The sequence below is a fragment of the Oncorhynchus nerka genome, linkage group LG3 (assembly GCF_034236695.1).
Source record: "Oncorhynchus nerka isolate Pitt River linkage group LG3, Oner_Uvic_2.0, whole genome shotgun sequence".
In the NCBI taxonomy this organism is placed as follows: Eukaryota; Metazoa; Chordata; class Actinopteri; order Salmoniformes; family Salmonidae; genus Oncorhynchus; species Oncorhynchus nerka.
In genome coordinates, this window is record NC_088398.1 from 19828349 (window position 1) to 19846746 (window position 18398).

Here is an 18398-nt window from a genome sequence, read left to right on the forward strand (position 1 = left end):
CTCCTCATTGAAAACATCCGAAGGTCTTCAAAGGTAAATTATTTATTTGAATGTTTTTCTGGTTTTTGTGAAAATGTTGCCTGCTAATGCTAACGCTAAATGCTAATGCTAAATGCTAATGCTAAATGCTAGTTTTGCTATGGTTGAGAAGCATATTTTTGAAAATCTGAGATGACAGTGTTGTTAACAAAAGGCTAAGATTGAGAGCTAGCATATTGATTTCATTTCATTTGCGATTTTCATGAATAGTTAACGTTGCGTTATGGTAATGAGCTTGAGGCTGTATTCACGATCCCGGATCCGGGATGGCTCGCCGCAAGAAGTTAAATCTGAACTGGATTTAAGATTTTTTTTGGTGAGAAGCACACATTTGTAAATCCCAAACACTAAAAGTAATTGGAAAGGTAGATACAAATTATTTGTAACATTGTGGTTACAATAAAGAATGTAAACAAGATATTTATTATTTACAGTAGTGATGGACAGCTGGTGGCATTTTGAAAACAGCTTTTAGAACACTTGTAGCCTGATTAGCAGGACAAAAAGACTCTTTATAGCCCGGCTACTGTAGGTGTGAAAGTCACACGTTTCAAATACTCCTCACACCGCACCAAACTCACCCCCTTAACACAGTTACCATTCAAAAACGAGCTGTTTATCAACAACAACAAAATGACATTGTGACCAAAGAGAACAGACTAAATGGAATTTGTTTTCATCAAGCCAGGATCTTTCTATGGTGCTACCCTTTCCAGGGTTAGGACCGTAACCACAATTTGAAAATGAGCCGGAGCAGAGAGGATCACCAACACTTAAGGTATTTTGGTTTCAGTGCATTTTCTTAAAGAAAAATGTATATAGCCTATCAATGTGTAGGCATACTGTGTAATACAATCGATAATGAAATAACTGTGAAATAAAAATGATTGTGTACTAAAACATGAGTGTTTTGCAGAGCATAAAACCATGTCGACAACCATCCGTGGAGATCAGTGGACAAAGGGCTGGACAATGGGCCACCCTGAAAAAAACGCATGATTGCCAAGAAAGTGGTTCGTTTTGCTAGATTCTTAAAATGTGTACGCAGCATTTGTGTGTTGGAGTCACTTTTAATTCTTAATTGATATACCGTTTCAATCATAGACCACTGTAATCGATGGGGCTCAGGGCGGTACCATTCTGCTCATCTGATAAAGGTGCACATTGTTAGAGGAAATTATGGTTGAAATGACTAATTATGTATACATTCCAATCAGAACTGACTAGTCCAAATGCTATAATGTACTGTACATATGAATTTTCTCTCTTGCTCCCATTCCCAATTGTATATAATGTAGTCATGAGTTTAGTAACAATGAAGGTCTGTTCCTTAGTTCATTCATTTGTACAATCTCCAGGTGGCAGGAACGGCCAATCTCCAGACTGTCTAGAATGCTGATTTATACTGACTGACCTTGACTTCGTGCTGATAACGCGAAGGCTCAAGAGCTAGAGGGCCTCTACTGGTGAACGTTTAGAAAACGCTGACGTCATTTTCAGTTTATAACCTGTGGAAATATGTGTATGTGGTAGTACTCTCTTGAATTAAACACTGTTACCTGGCTTTTAAGACTGGTCTCGATCTAATTCATGCATAATTAATGAACTTACACCTCATTAATGAACTAAAGAGAGTGTGAATTTGATTTTGGCTATAAAACATATAGGAATTTAAAATTCCTCTAACACACATGGATCGGATTCAAACATAGAAGACCGAGTCATTGAAGGCAGACCAGTAGAAAGAGAAACATTATCTGAGGGCAGAGATACGGCCGACAGCTGATGCATTGGTCCAGAGCCAGGCGGCATTGGAGGAGAGTCAGGCGGAGAATGGCGTGTTGAAGAAGGCGAGGAACGACATGGAGTCACAATCCATGCCAGGCACACCTGTGAGCTCTGGAACCACCTCTTAGACAAGCATGGAGAAACAAAAATGTTCAATTATATTCCATGATATTCTTAAGTTAACTGTGTTGACTGAATATAAGCAAATGAAGTCTGCTAAATAATCAAGTTGATGGCATAGTCATATAGCCTCGGCACCTACATGAAGCTGCGTGTGTGCGAACTCATGCAACCGCAAAATGTTGGATAAAGCATATACTGTACAGTACTGTATTTCTTCATCAGCATCTTTATGCTTTCGTTAATAATCAATAAGAATACCGACCACTTTGAATCCCACCGTACCTTCTCCACTATGCAATCTGGTTTCAGAGCTGGTCATGGGTGCACCTCAGCCACGGTCAAGGTTCAAAACCACATCATAACCGCCATCGATAAGAGACATTACTATGCAGCCGTATTCAGCCGACCTGGCTAAGGCTTTCGACTCGGTCAATCACCACATTCTTGTTGGCAGACTCAACAGCCTTGGTTTCTCAAATGATTGCCTCACCTGGTTCACCAACTACTTCTCAGATAGAGTTCAGTGTGTCAAATCGGAGCGCCTGTTGTCCGGACCTCTGGCAGTCTCTACGGGGGTGCAACAGGGCTCAATTCATGGGCTGTATACATCAATGATGTTGCTCTTGCAACTGGTGATTCTTTGATCCACCTCTACGCAGACGACACCATTCTGCATACCTCTGGCATTTCGTTGGACACTGTGTCAACTAACCTCCAGACAAGCTTCAATGCCATACAACTCTACTTCCGTGGCCTCCAACTGCTCTTAAATGCAAGTAAAACTAAATGCATGCTCTTCAAATGATCGCTGCACACACCTGCCCGCCAGTCCAGCATCACTACTCTACTACTGGACGGTTCTGACTTAGAATATGTGGACAACTACAAATACCGAGGTGTCTGGTTAGACTGTAAACTCTCCTTCCAGACTCACATTAAACATCTCCAATCCAAATTAAATCTAGAATCGGCATCCTATTTCACAACAAAGCATCCTTCACTCATGCTGCCAAACATACCTTCGTAAAACTGACCATCCTACTGATCCTCGACTTCGGCGATGTCATTTACAAAATAGTCTCCAACACTCTACTCAACAAATTGGATGCAGTCTATCACAGTGCCAACCGTTTTGTCACCAAAGCCCCATATACTACCCACCACTGTGACCTGTACGCTCTCGTTGGCTGGCCCTCGCTTCATACTCGTCGTCAAACCCACTGGCTCCAGGTCATCTACAAGTCTCTGCTAGGTAAAGCCCCACCTTAGCTCACTGGTCACCATTGCAGCACCCACCTGTAGCACACGCTCCAGCAGGTACAGTGGGGCAAAAAAAGTATTTAGTCAGCCAGCAATTGTGCAAGTTCTCCCACTTAAAAAGATGAGAGGCCTGTAATTTATCATAGGTACACTTCAACTATGACAGACAAAATGAGGGGAAAAAATCCAGAAAAAATCACATTGAAGGATTTTTAATGAATTTATTTGCAAATTATGGTGGAAAATAAGTATTTGGTCACCTACAAACAAGCAAGATCTCTGGCTCTCACAGACCTGTAAACTTCTTCTTTAAGAGGCTCCTCTGTCCTCCACCAGTTACCTGCATTAATGGCACCTGTTTGAACTTGCTATCAGTATAAAAGACACCTGACTAAATACTTTTTTGCCCCACTGTATATATCTCACTGGTCACCCCCAAAGCCAATTCTTCCTTTGGCCGCCTCTCCTTCCAGTTCTCTGCTGCCAATGACTGGAACGAACTGCAAAAATCACTAAAGCTGGAAACTCTTATTTCCCTCACTAGCTTTAAGCACCAGCTGTCAGAGCAGCTCACAGCACCTGCACATAGCTCATCTGTAAATAGCCCATCCAACTACCTCATCCCTATACTGTATCTATCTTGCTCCTTTGCACCCCAGTATCTCTACTTGCACATTCCTCATCTTCTGCACATTCTACCATTCCAGTGTTTAATTGCTATATTGTAATTACCTCGCCACCATGGCCTATTTATTGCCTTTACCTCCCTTATCCTACCTCATTTGCACATACTGTATATAGACTTTTTCTACTGTATGTTTGTTTATTCCATGTGTAACTCTGTGTTGTTGTATGTGTCGAACTGCTTTGCTTTATCTTGGCCAGGTTGCAGTTGCAAATGAGAACTTGTTCTCAACTAGTCTACCTGGTTAAATAAAAAAATTAAATGATAAAAACACTTAAAATACTGATGTTAATTTAGTTATGGATCTATAACTAATTACTATGTGAATAAATATCACTGAATTACAGAAATATTGGAACAAGGTTCTCTAATGAAGGTAAACAAATTGTTGCTTACTGGAAAATACTCTTTCAAAACACACACTGTCACGTTGTACAGCGCCATTATGGCTATTAGCAGGTATCTGGACAATAGACTTGCCTAGGAGGAGGGTAGGGGAGAATTATATCGTCAAATGTATTTCTTAGTCAGGTTGGCTGTGATTGGTTGCAATTTCAGTTTAATCCACCAGAAAAGACCAAACAAATAATACCACAAAAAGTATTATTAGTGATGCACCGATATGACATTTTTGACGGATACCGATATCAGTTATTTTCCTTGCCAAAAAAATGGTGGCCTTTTAAGCATTCTAGTACAGTTAAATAGTTAACACACACACACAGACGCAGCGGTCTAAGGCACGGCATCTCAGTGCAAGAGGAATCACTACAGTCCCGGGTTTGAATCCAGGCTGTATCACATCCGGTCGTGATTGGGAGTTCCATAGGGCGGCGCACAATTGGCCCAGCATTGTCCGGGTTTGGCCGGGGTAGGCCGTCATTGTAAATAAGAATTTGCTCTTAACTTACTTGCCTAGTTAAATTAAAGTCACACACACATACACCACACTTACCAAAAAGTTATTTTGTTGGCATTTACGTATGTCCCCGTTACCAGTAAAACATAATCAAAACCTATTTCTTTCACTTACTTGCTGTGCTGTTTCGTTGGTCATTTGTTCAGTCGTTTCATTCTCAACCAGGATTTCTATGGAACGCCGTTTGGATCTTTGCTATGGAACGCAGTTCGGGTTTTTGCGTGTCAAGAAGAAAACAATGTGTAGTAGATAACACTATTCGACATGTCAAATAAGCTTGCTGACCAATCAGGACCGGAATATGACTTCACGTCACAATAATTTAACAAGTTCATTAATTACACTATCACTTGCATTTCATGTATGCTATGATGCTGGGGAAGTTGTCTTGCGCACCTACAGTGCTGGTCATAAAAAAAGCTAGCTAGCTCATGGATGCAAACAATGTTCTTCCCCAAAAACATAGTAAAACTACATAATCTGTTTCAGTAGCTGTAGTTAGCTAGCTAACTATATAGCTAGGTGTCATCATCTAAAATAACCCTAATGTATAAGAGTTTTTATTTGATTAATGGTGGTCGGACCCATCTATGTGAAGCTAGCCACAATAAGGATTAGCCATAATAGTGGACTTTGTGGTTAGCCTTCAAAATAAAAGTATGGCATAATTCTACTATTTGTATTGCCGTTTTAGGCTGGGTTTGTGTACAGCACTTTTTGACATTGGCTGATGTAGAAAGAGCTGTATAAATACATTTGATTACCAACGCGGTATTGTAAACACATCGTTTTGTGGTCGTTGTTTGCAGTCTTTTTTGTACATCTTTGACAGTGCTACTGTATCTTTTTTGACACGAAAAGACCCAAACGGCATTCCATAGTATGTATGTCTTGAAGCTAATAGCAGTGACGCTATTACTGTGTAACTCCGGTAGGGCAACATCTAAAAAATAGTGCACTTGGTATTGTGAACCGGTGCTCGACCAGTCGGTGAAAACCAACATCACCCACGACATAGAACGGTTGATTGTCAAGGGCAATGAATTCCATTATCTTGGCTTTAATGGATTTCACCTTTGAGTTCTCTCGCTGAAATTGTCTTACTCTTTCAAATGACTGCTCGACTTGTTGACTGCTTGACCCACACAGCAGACATTGTGGGCTAGGTTATGAATGCTGTGTTGCACGTGTAGCGCAAAATTGTATGTGGCGTCATTACGGCATGTACCTACGTTATATAGGTATGCACGTCAACTTTGACATCGGTTTTGCACATCGGCTTTAAACTAGACATCGGACCACACCGATGTTGGCATTTTTAGATAATATCGTCCGATTCTGATATGTTTACCGATATATCGTGCATCCCTATTTATTATTATACATCACATCTGACCATGATTAGTCCATAGGGCGGCGCACAATTGGCCCAGCGTTTCTCCCCCTCTAAAAACAGAAATAAATGTTTTGGCCTTTACAAATATTATTTTGGCCTCAGATTACAATCGCTCACTTTCGTAAAAAATAAATAAATAATAACCTCCAAAATATAATTATATATTATCAAGTTGATGGCACAGTCCTATAGCCCGGCATCTACATAAAGCTGAGTGACTCACTCATTCATGGCTTTGGATCAAAATAAGTGCCAACATTCTTCCTGATAGTCTTTAATAAAGAAATGTTTTGGTTCTCTTGACCTGGACACCATGTACAGTATTAAAACAGCCCTCCTGATTGGGGTCTAAGACACGGCATCGCAGTGCAAAATGTGTTGCTACAGATGCAGGTTCGATACCTGTGCCAGCCACCACCGGGAGACCCATATGTAATTATTGGCGGTCACATCATTGAACAAACATATTTTTCGATATACTGTAGGCGACATTAGTCTCACTAATGTTGAGTAATGTGCTGTTAAAAGTGGTGTACGTCTTATTTATTTAAAGAGCATTAGAAGCAATAGGATTTGAAGCCATAACATACAACTCCACTGCTCAAAAAAGTAAGGGAAAACTTAAAAAACACAATGTAACCAAGTTAATCACACTTCTTTGAAATCAAACTGTCCACTTAGGAAGCAACACTGATTGACAATACATTTCACATGCTGTTGTGCAAATGGAATAGAGAACAGGTGGAAATTAGAGGCATTTAGCAAGACACCCCCAATAAAGAAGTGGTTCTGCAAGTGGTGACCAGACCAGTTCTCAGTTCCTATGCTTCCTGGCTGATGTTTTGGTCACTTTTGAATGCTGGCGGTGCTTTCACTCTAGTGGTAGCATGAGACGGAGTCTACAACCCACACAAGTGGCTCAGGTAATGCAGCTCATCCAGGATGGAACATCAATGCGAGCTGTGGCAAGAAGGTTTGCTGTGTCTGTCAGCGTAGTTTCCAGAGCATGGAGGCGCTACCAGGAGACAGGCCAGTACATCAGGAGACGTGGAGGAGGCCGTAGGAGGGCAACAACCCAGCAGCAGGACCGCTTCCCCCGCCTTTGTGCAAGGAGGAGCACTGCCAGAGCCCTGCAAAATGACCTCCAGCAGGCCACAAATGTGCATGTGTCTGCTCAAACGGTCAGAAACAGGCTCCATGAGGGTGGTATGAGGGCCCGACATCCACAGGTGGGGGTTGTGCTTACAGCCCAACACCGTGTAGGACGTTTGGCATTTGCCAGAGAACACCAAGATTGGAAAATTCGCCACTGGCGCCCTGTCCTCTTCACAGATGAAAGCAGGTTCACACTGAGCACGTGACAGACGTGACAGAGTCTGGAGACGCCGTGGATAACGTTCTGCTGCCTGCAACATCCTCCAGCATGACCGGTTTGGCGGTGGGTCAGTCATAGTGTGGGGTGGCATTTCTCCATGTGCTCGCCAGAGGTAGCCTGACTGCCATTAGGTACCGAGATGAGATACTCAGACCCCTTGTGAGACCATATGCTGGTGCGGTTGGCCCTGGGTTCCTCCTAATGCAAGACAATGCTTGACCTCATGTGGCTGGAGTGTGTCAGAAGTTCCTGCAAGAGGAAAGCATTGACGCTATGGACTGGCCCACCCGTTCCCCAGACCTGAATCCAATTGAGCACATCTGGGACATCATGTCTCGCTCCATCCACCAACGCCACGTTGCACCACAGACTGTCCAGGAGTTGGCAGATGCTTTAGTACAGATCTGGGAGGAGATCCCTCAGGAGACCATCCGCCACCTCATCAGGAGCATGCCCAGGCGTTGTAGGGAGGTCATACAGGCACGTGGAGGCCACACACACTACTGAGCCTCATTTTGACTTGTTTTAAGGACATCACATCAAAGTTGGATCAGCCTGTAATGTGGACTCCAAATCCAGACCTCCATGGGTTGATAAATCTGAATTCCATTGATAATTTGTGTGATTTTGTTGTCACTATGTAAAGAAAAAAGTATTTAATAAGAATATTTCATTCATTCAGATCTAGGTGTTATTTTAGTGTTCCCTTTATTTTTTTGAGCAGTGTATTTTAGCACCGTTACAAACACCATAATATTAATCAATTGAATTAAGCAACATTTCTTAAAATCAGTCCCATATACTATGTTCTTACAAAAAAAAGTTTAATTATCTAGTACAGCCACTATTGAAGGCTATCAAATTATTCTCAAAGATGCCCTCTGGTGGTCAAGCTAGCACTAACTAGCTTTAATGTTTACAATGGCGGACACTTAAATAACGTGCCATAGAATTCTGTGGCACCATGCAAGCTGTGCTGCAGTACGCTGCAACTTTTAAAGGACAAACCACTGTAGAAATAAAGTATTTTTATCACCTAACAAATGAGGGAAAAGGTATGTAAATCAATCTGTAGAGAATGATCTGCACTAAATAATAGGCTAGGGTTTGCTAATTGAATAAGCTCAATGAATTGTAAAAATCACATTTACTAATGTATCTGTAGTTAACAGAACCTCCTCATTATTCTACTAAACCTTGCTGACCTCTTACACTGGGTTAGCCCAGGGCAAAGCTGTCTCAGAGCATTAGGACAGAATCCCACTTGCCACACATCCCAGCACGTTCCTGGTCGGGAAGGCAAAAAGCATCATCTGGAGCCGGGGGAGTTCACTTAAACTAATTACCAGGTTGCATGGGCACGCTGCATTCGTTAAACAAGTATTCAGGAGTAAGGAGTCCCTTCACTGTAATCATTCCTTTATTCTAATCAAGGGTCTAAATTGAGCAAAGCCCTCTCAACCGTCCAAGCAACAAAGACTTCTGATTACATTTAAGTAACGAGACAAATAACTCAAGAGGATGACAAAATGAGGACAAATATTTTAGAAGAACTGGATTTCCACTTGGTCGGACTAACAAGCACATGGGCACAAACATTTGTACTTAAACACTTTGAATTTGAAGCCCACAAGATTAGTCATGCCAATTAAAATAACAAGTATGGTATTGTGTTAAATAATTTCTAAGAAAGGGCGACAGATGCTGAACAGAAAACTCTGAGAAAATGCATACGAACAAAATTATTATCACAGGCTTGTTAAGACAGTAAACTACTGTTGATCACAAAAAAATAGTAAGTGCAATGACACTGAAAATCCTACTAAGCTGGCATGAATCCTTGCAGCTCCAATCAAGCAAATTGTTATCTGAGAATCTAACTGAGTATGAGGACCCAAAAATAATGTACATGGTAGTAATTGGAGTGATTCTTGGCAAAGGAGCTATGTCTCACAATTAATACATCCAGAGTCAAAATCCTGACTCACGATACATCCTATACACAGATAGACTTGTTATGACAGCTCAATGAACATAATCTGACAAGATTGGCACAAGGCAAAGGTATCATCATAACTATAAATGATGAGGATCAATCAAAATTCCCATATTCAGAATTAGGAGTTTGTCAGTTCAAGAATTAAAAAGACTTAAAAGGAAGGGAGAAAAGGGCTTTCCATGCATTTATTTTTTCCCTGTATTTCACTTGAAATGGTACCTTTCAATTTGGTAGCAGCTCTTCAAATTGAGAAAAATAGCTTCACAGCCCTGCCATCCTTCTGTCAGGTTTCACATGTTATGGCCAGAGAGGGCCTCCACACACATCTGACAAACCAGCTATCCCCCACCCAGTACCCCAATCTATTGTATGTTTGAACGATGGCTAGCTCCTCGAATGATTCCAGTCCCTCCTATTGTGTATCTGCTGTAGAAAGAGGCGACGATATTCAGAACATATGTGCTCTACAAATGTTTTATTTCCTTTTGGATGCAGGATGCAGAGAGTGAGTTCTGCTTGATTAAAACTACCTGGTCTCCAAAGTCCACGTCTATAGTCTCAATCAACCACACACAGCGCAGTTACAGCAGTGCAGTATAGCACCGGTTACACATATTCTTATTATTGTTTCATTCACTTGTCTTTTTGACCTGCACTGTTGGAGTTCAGATCTTAAGAATTTCACTGTACCCTATAATTACATCTCCGACCGACTAATAATCTAATCTAAATTCAGATTTTTTTCTGGATGAGGAAACCTAGTCATACGTAGCTATAATTTACAGAAATCATAAATGTTTACATTATTGCTGAATAAGGCTATCAAGTGTACTTTTTTTCATACCAGTGTTGTCAAACAAGAAATTATGCCTACAATTTAGTTTAGGGCAGCTGGCGAAATCCCGATCGGCATTTGATGCAGATATTGAACATCAAGATCGGCATTTAAATTAGACGGTTCGTTTTCAGGCAGGTTTGGTGAGATTGCCTTTAAAATTGACCAATAGTGGCCACGAATACACGAGCACAGTGCTTCTAGACTGCCCCTGTGAACCTAGCTAGCAGTGATACTCGAAGACGATTTTAATTGCATAAAAAATGTGCAGTATTGAGTCATTTTCAATATCTGCATCAATTGTAAATAAGAAACATATTTTTCTTTCCATAATGCTCACAAATAGCAGCCATGTTCGAGTATATTTTTGTTAAAATCTTTGCGAAAACCTTGTGCAATCTGGCTAGCTAACTAACACATTTAGCATTGCGTCAAGCTAACGCTAGTACTAGCACGGTCGTGTCAGTTAGCAGTTAACTTCTGCTAGCAGATGCTTTGAAATGTCTTGCTCGTTATTAATTTGAGCCAACGTTATTTATGAATATTCACCTTGCATTGGGAACCTATTTCCCTTTATAGCACTTTGCTGTCACACAGTTTGAATAAGGAGGCGGCTGCCATTGTTTGTGCGGAGAGTGAGGCATGATTCCTTGTTCAACTTGATTGAATCGGGCAACTGGCTAACTACTGTACACTGAGTTGTGTGGGATTCTGTGTTTCACATTATAGCCATTACCATATGATTAAATATTATCTGATGTTGTTTGTGTGAGGTATCTGCATTTGTGCACTGGAGAATCCATTATGAGATTAAACAACTGCTTGCTACTTGCCTGTTTGTGTGTGTGACAAGAACTGAATAACATGGTGTGACTTGCATGTTGCAAAACTGTAGATAACAGCCTACCAATTTGTAAGTCGCTCTGGATAAGAGCGTCTGCTAAATGACTTTAAATGTAAATGTAAATCCCCTCGAGACTGAACTCCTCAGTGTTGCCTTGGGGAAAGTGCATAGGTAACGTTTGAGGTGACCCTCATAGCAGGTTTGCTCACAGCAGACCTCATTCGCCAAGCCCACTTTCTCAAGCCTTGTATCGCTGTGACTTTGAAGTCTGGCCAGAGACGGGCTTTGAAAAGCCAGCAATCTCCCCACCATGACCAGGCACAGGATTAGCAAGTCCCTGTAGGATTGGGTAGGAGGACAGGGGGTCGTTTTTGGGGGGTAGTGTGTGCGCAAGCATTTCCCCTCCGGACAGAGCTGGGGATTAACAAGCTACTAAGGAAGCAGAGAACAAGGAGCCAGCCTCTTTCTTGAGTTCCTCGGAAACCAATTTGTATTGGGAGGAACTGAGGGAGGCAGCTAATTCTGCCCGTGACCTCTCCGCATCAACTTTCTCTTGTTTTGCTGCTCAGAGTCTAAAACTACTTTCTCAGGAAAAGAGAGCTGTGTCCAGGCTGTCAATGTCCCTTTCATTCACAGTGGCTTTGAAAAACAAGCCTCTACAGGGCATAGCAGAATAAGAGCCTGAGCGAAGGGGAGACTTCAATGATCGAGCATTAACAATTTAGCATTTACTGTTTGAAGAAAATAAAAATACATTTCTCCAACTGATGACATCACTGACAAAGTGTCGTGTCAAACTGGCTTTGAAACAAATAAAAAAGCCCTGAAACTACTGAACACACTTGCATATTAACTAATCAGTCCTTAAAACATAACTATCTGACAGAAGCATATGTTTTCAACTGGAACTGTGTCAACCATTTGGACACAGGACCATAGATAGCTTTCCCACTAGCATTTGTAGATTAATGAGGTCTTTGTCTTTTCTCTGATTGAAAGGAGCCGGAGGAGTTTGCACTCTATGTCTTTGTTGAACAGAGTCTCTTATGGAAATGGAAGATTGGCCTGTATGTGTGGGTGTGTGGGAAAGCAAGGTGGACGGGCCATATCCAAGTTCAACTGACTTAATAAAGCTTATCTCCATCTACCCCGAGATCTCCTCACCCCAATTATACGCCTGACACCTCTAACCTCACCCCCGGTCCCCAATCCAGCTCTTGTCCTGCCCCTCCCTTCACTGCTCTTAAATCACTCTACAGGGCTGGCGAGTGTTGGGCTGATGGTGGCAGTCATTCCCCAGGCTCCTCTCACTCAGTTTCTGGATCTGGCTGTTTGAATTGGGCCAGGGTTGGGGCATCTCCTCTGAGCCCTGGATGGTCAAGTGGCAGGTGAGATGGGAATTATTGAGAAGAGAGAAGCTGCTGTTTAAGCAATAGAAGGACACACTCCCCAAAGACTGCATATGTGCAGAAATTGCTCTAATTATACCTGTATGTCCTCAAAATGTAAAATAAAATGTAAATCGCTCACTAACAGACACCAAACAATATCAAAGTACTGTAAAATGAGTCTTAGGCTGATATTATGGACATGTTTTTTTAGACATTTGCACTGGTTCTACCCTCAGATTGGTCCAAGGTCACAGCTAGATTGCATCTGGCCAACCATCTGTTCAGACCCATCCCATGAGATGGCCTGTCACCAGCACACCTTGGCCCTGTCCTCTACTGTCCGTGGTCATGGTCGCCAGGGACTGTCAGACTAGACAGGATGCCTCTTCATCTAGGCTACAGTCACTAGGGGAATCTATGCAGTTGTTTTTTTTCAATACCCGCATGACTGGCGGGTTGGCCATAACGCAATTTAAGACACTTTCCATCACGGCCTATTCCTCAATCTGCTATTGTCATGCTAATAAACACATATTATCATATTATATCTAATCTACTTCTACAAAAACAAAAAGCAAGGATATTTCAAAGTTATGAAGAGGAGTTACCCCCTACATTTGCCCATGAAAATTACTCAGCTCTGCAGACCGATTAAAATATTGTATAAAATCTAATGAATAATATATGCAATTACAATTAAAAAAGTGGCTTAATCACCTTTCACACTGATTCCATTTATCAATCTGTCACTGGGTGCCTCCAGCCAGCAGAACTTGCACTCATCCCATCAAACCACTCGTATCCAGAATTATTAAAGATCAAACAGTAAGAAGAACGTTCATAGCCAGAGCTACAACTCCAAATCAACATTCATCTCACTGCAATTAAAATTCACGGCAGTCTTACCTTAAACTTTCAACAAATTTGACTGTAGAGATTCAGCCAGCTGACACGGATAGATGACTGGCACTAGCTGGTTATGATCGCCACCCCAAGTGAAGACATCCACAATCTAAACAAAAAACAAAATAACAATTATTTAAAACGGGCAAATTCAAGATGGACTTACAGTCAGACATTCACCATATGTAATGGTCTATTTCTTGGCTAGACCATCTGCTCCATTTGATCATTTTAATAAAAAATAAAAAAATTACAAAAATAAAATAAAATAAAAAAAGCGTAAATTAAGATCTTCACACCTCGAAGGTCCTGCATATCACATCAATCAAATCCCTCTGCCGCTGTCATGCATCAATTCATATATTGTGAAGCAGGGTTCCCAAAGTTCCTTTAGAACACAGACAATTATATTAACAAGTGGACTTCAATAAGAGCAGGTCAATAATATTAGTACTGGACAGTCAAGAAACTGTATGAATGAAGGGCTATTATCATTTCTACACAGTTAGATATATATTACTTTTTAAAATTACTTTAAAAGGGGAGATGGGGGAAAAAGTTTAAGGATCCACCCCTAACTTTAGCCTAAAATGACATACCCAAATCTAACTGCCTGTAGCTCAGGACTTGAAGCAAGGATATGCATATAAAGGAAACACTTTGAAGTTTGTGGAAATGTGAAATTAATGTAGGAGAATTTGAGATTTGGTAAAAGTTCAAAGAAAAAAAACATGCGTTTTTTTTGAATTATTTTGTACCATCATCTTTGAAATGCAAGAGAAGGGCCATAATGTATTATTCTAGCCCAGACGCAATTTAGGCTTGTGTAGACTGAGCCAAAGAACCATTGCATTTCTGTTAAAATGTTTGTATCAAGACTGTCCAAATGTGCCAAAGGTGGTTTATTAACTTTAAGTTCATAACTCTGCACTCTCCCCAAACAATAGCATTGTATTATTTCACTGTAATAGCTACTGGACAGTGCAGTTAGATTAACAAGAATTTAAGCTTTCTGACAATATCAGATATGTCCATGTCCTGGGAAATGTTCTTGTTACTTACAACCTCATGCTAATCGCATAGCCTACGTTAGCTCAACCGTCCCAGGATCGGTGGGTCCCCCACGGAATGGTTGAGCTAACACACACAAGTTTGGGGTCACTTAGAAATGTCCTTATTTTCCATGAAAACATACATTAAATGAGTTGCAAAATTAATAGGAAATATAGACAAGGCGTTGACAAGGTTATGAATAATGATTTTTAGTTGAAATAATAATTGTGTCCTTCAAACTTTGCTTTCGTCAAAGAATCCTCCATTTGCAGCCATTTGGCATTCTAGTTGTCAATTTGTTGAGGTAATCTGAAGAAATTTCACCCAATGCTTCCTGAAGCACCTCCCACAAATTGGATTGACTTGATGGGCACTTCTTCCGTACCATACGGTCAAGCTGCTCCCACAACAGCTCAATAGGTATGAGATCCGGTGACTGTGCTGGCCACTCCAGTATAGACAGAATACCAGCTGACTGCTTCTTCCCTAAATAGTTATTACAGTTTGGGTCATTGTCCTGTTGTAGGAGGAAATTGGCTCCAATTAAGCACCGTCCACAGGGTATGGCATGGCGTTGCAAAATGGGGTGATAGCCTTCCTCCTTCAAGATCCCTTTTGCCCTATACAAATCTCCTTCAAGATCCCTTTTACCCTATACAAATCTCCCACTTTACCACCACCAAAGCACCCAGAGACCATAACATTTCCTCCACCATCCTTGACAGATGGCTTCAAGCACACCTCCAGCATATTTTCATTTTTTCTGCGACTCACGAATGTTCTTTTGTGATCCGAACACCTCAAACTTAGATTCGTCTCTCCATAACATTTTTTTCCAATCTTCCTCTGTCCAGTGTCTGTGTTCTTTTGTCCATATTAATCTTTTCTTTTTATTGGCCAGTCTAATACATGGCATTTCTTTGCAACTCTGCCTAGAAGGCCAGAATCCCGGAGTTGCCTCTTCACTGTTGACGTAGAGACAGGTGTTTTGCGGATACTATTTAATGAAGGTGCCAGTTGAGGACTTGAGGCATCTTTCTCAAGCTAGACACTAATTTACTTGTCCTCTTGCTCAGTTGTGCACCAGGGCCTCCCACTCCTCTTTCTATTTGGTTAGAGCCAGTTTGCACTGTTCTGTGAAGGGAGTAGTACACAGTGTTGTACGAGATCTTCAATTCCTTGGCAATTTCTCGCATGGAATAGCCTTCATTTGAGTGACTGATGAGTTTCTAGCCATTTTGAGCCTGTAATCGAACCCACAAATGCTGATGCTCCAGATACTCAGTTTTATTGCTTCTTTAAATCAGAACAACAGTTTTCAGCTGTGCTAACAATTTCAAAAGGGTTTTCTAATGATCAATTAGCCTTTTTAAATGATAAACTTGGATTAGCGAACACAACGTACCATTGGAACACAGGAGTGATGGTTGCTGATAATGGGCCTCTGTACATCTATGTACAGTCGTGGCCAAAAGTTTTGAGAATGACACAAATATACATTTTCACAAAGTCTGCTGCCTCAGTTTGCAATTTGCATATACTCCAGAATGTTATGAAGAGTGATCAGATTAATTGCAATTAATTGCAAAGTCCCTCTTTGCCATGCAAAGGAACTGAATCCCCCAAAAACTTTTCCACTGCATTTCAGCCCTGACAAAAGGACCAGCTGGCATCATGTCAGTGATTCTCTTGTTAACACAGGTGTGAGTGTTGACAAGGCTGGAGATCACTCTGTCATGCTGATTGAATTTGAATAACAGACTGGAAGCTTCAAAAGGAGGGTGGTGCTTGGAATCATTGTTCTAACTCTGTCGACCATGGTTACCTGCAAGGAAACGCGTGCCGTCATCACTGCTTTGCACAAAAAGGGTTTCAAAGGCAAGGATATTCCTGCCAGTAAGATTGCACCTAAATCAAACATTTATCAGATAATCAAGAACTTCAAGGAGAGCGGTTAAATTGTTGTGAAGAAGGCTTCAGGGCGCCCAAGAAAGTCCAGCAAGCGCCAGGACCGTCTCCCAAAGTTGATTCAGCTGTGGGATCGGGGCACCACCAGTACAGAGCTTGATCAGGAATGGCAGCAGGCAGGTGTGAGTGCATCTGCACGCACAGTGAGGCGAAGACTTTTGGAGGATGGCCTGGTGTCAAGAAGGGCAGCAAAGAAGCCACTTCTCTCCAGGAAAAACATAATGGACAGACTGATATTCTGTAAAAGGTACAGGCATTGGACTGCTGAGGACTCCGTGGAATCCCCTTTTAATCCCCAATTCTTGGGGGCATCCGTAAAAAAGCTTGTCCGGAGAAGACAAGGTGAGCGCTACCATCAGTCCTGTGTCATGCCAACAGTAAAGCATCCAGAGACCATTCATGTATGGGGTTGCTTCTCAGACAAGGGAGTGGGCTCACTCACAATTTTGCCTAAGAAACCAGCCATGAATAAAGAATGGTACCAACACATCCTCCAAGAGCAACTTCTCCCAACCATCCAGGAACAGTTTGGTGACAAACAATGCCTTTTCCAGCATGATGGAGCACCTTGCCATAAGGCAAAAGTGATAACTAAGTGGCTCGTGGAACAAAACATAGATATTTTGGGTCCATGACCAGGAAACACCCCAGACCTTAATCCCATTGAGAACTTGTGGTTAATCCTCAAGAAGCAGGGGGACAAACAAAAATCCACAAATTCTGACAAACTCCCAGCATTGATTATGCAAGAATGGGCTGCCATCAGTCAGGATGTGGCCCAGAAGTTAACTGACAGCATGCCAGGGCGGATTGCAGAGCTCTTGAAAAAGGGTCAACACTGCAAATATCGATTCTTTGCATCAACTTCATGTAATTGTCAATAAAAGCCTTTGACACTTATGAAATGCTTGTAATTATATTTCAGTATTCCATAGTAACATCTGACACAAATATCGAAAAGACACTGAAGCAGCTAACTTTGTGGAAATTAATGTGTCATTCTCAACTTTTGGCGACGACTGTAGATATTCCATAAAGAAATCTGCCGTTTCCAGTAATTTACAACATTAACATGTCTACTCTGTATTTCTGATCAATTTTATGTTATTTTAATGGACTTTTTTTTTTAAATAGCTTTTATTTATTTCAATCTTCGCTCTCTCTCCCCCGCTACTCTCTCCTCTTCCATCCTATCATCTCTTCCCTCTGCTCAAACCTTCTCCAACCTATCTCCTGATTCTGCCTCCTCAACCCTCCTCTCCTCCCTTTCTGCATCCCTTGATTCTCTATGTCCCCTATCCTCCAGGCCGGCTCGGTCCTCCCCTCCTGCTCCGTGGCTCGACGACTCATTGCGAGCTCACAGAACAGGGCTCCGGGCAGCCGAGCGGAAATGGAGGAAAACTCGCCTCCCTGCGGACCTGGCATCCTTTCACTCCCTCCTCTCTACATTTTCCTCTTCTGTCTCTGCTGCTAAAGCCACTTTCTACCACTCTAAAGTCCAAGCATCTGCCTCTAACCCTAGGAAGCTCTTTGCCACCTTCTCCTCCCTCCTGAATCCTCCTCCCCCCCTCCCTCTCTGCAGATGACTTCGTCAACCATTTTGAAAAGAAGGTCGACGACATCCGATCCTCGTTTGCTAAGTCAAACGACACCGCTGGTTCTGCTCACACTGCCCTACCCTGTGCTCTGACTTCTTTCTCCCCTCTCTCTCCAGATGAAATCTCGCGTCTTGTGACGGCCGGCCGCCCAACAACCTGCCCGCTTGACCCTATTCCCTCCTCTCTTCTCCAGACCATTTCCGGAGACCTTCTCCCTTACCT

At 41.9% G+C, this 18398-nt stretch overlaps 1 protein-coding gene across 3 annotated transcripts in view; it reads right to left on the reverse strand.

The window, feature by feature from the left end:
- The window catches only part of LOC115103865 (semaphorin-6D-like), a 182490-nt gene that overhangs the window by 135713 nt on the left and 28379 nt on the right, over positions 1-18398 (reverse strand). For all 3 annotated transcript variants that reach the window (XM_029624887.2, XM_029624895.2, XM_029624876.2), the window contains exon 2: positions 13561-13666. The gene's annotated coding sequence lies outside the window, so the exon portion shown is untranslated. The remainder of the gene's footprint in view (positions 1-13560; positions 13667-18398) is intronic.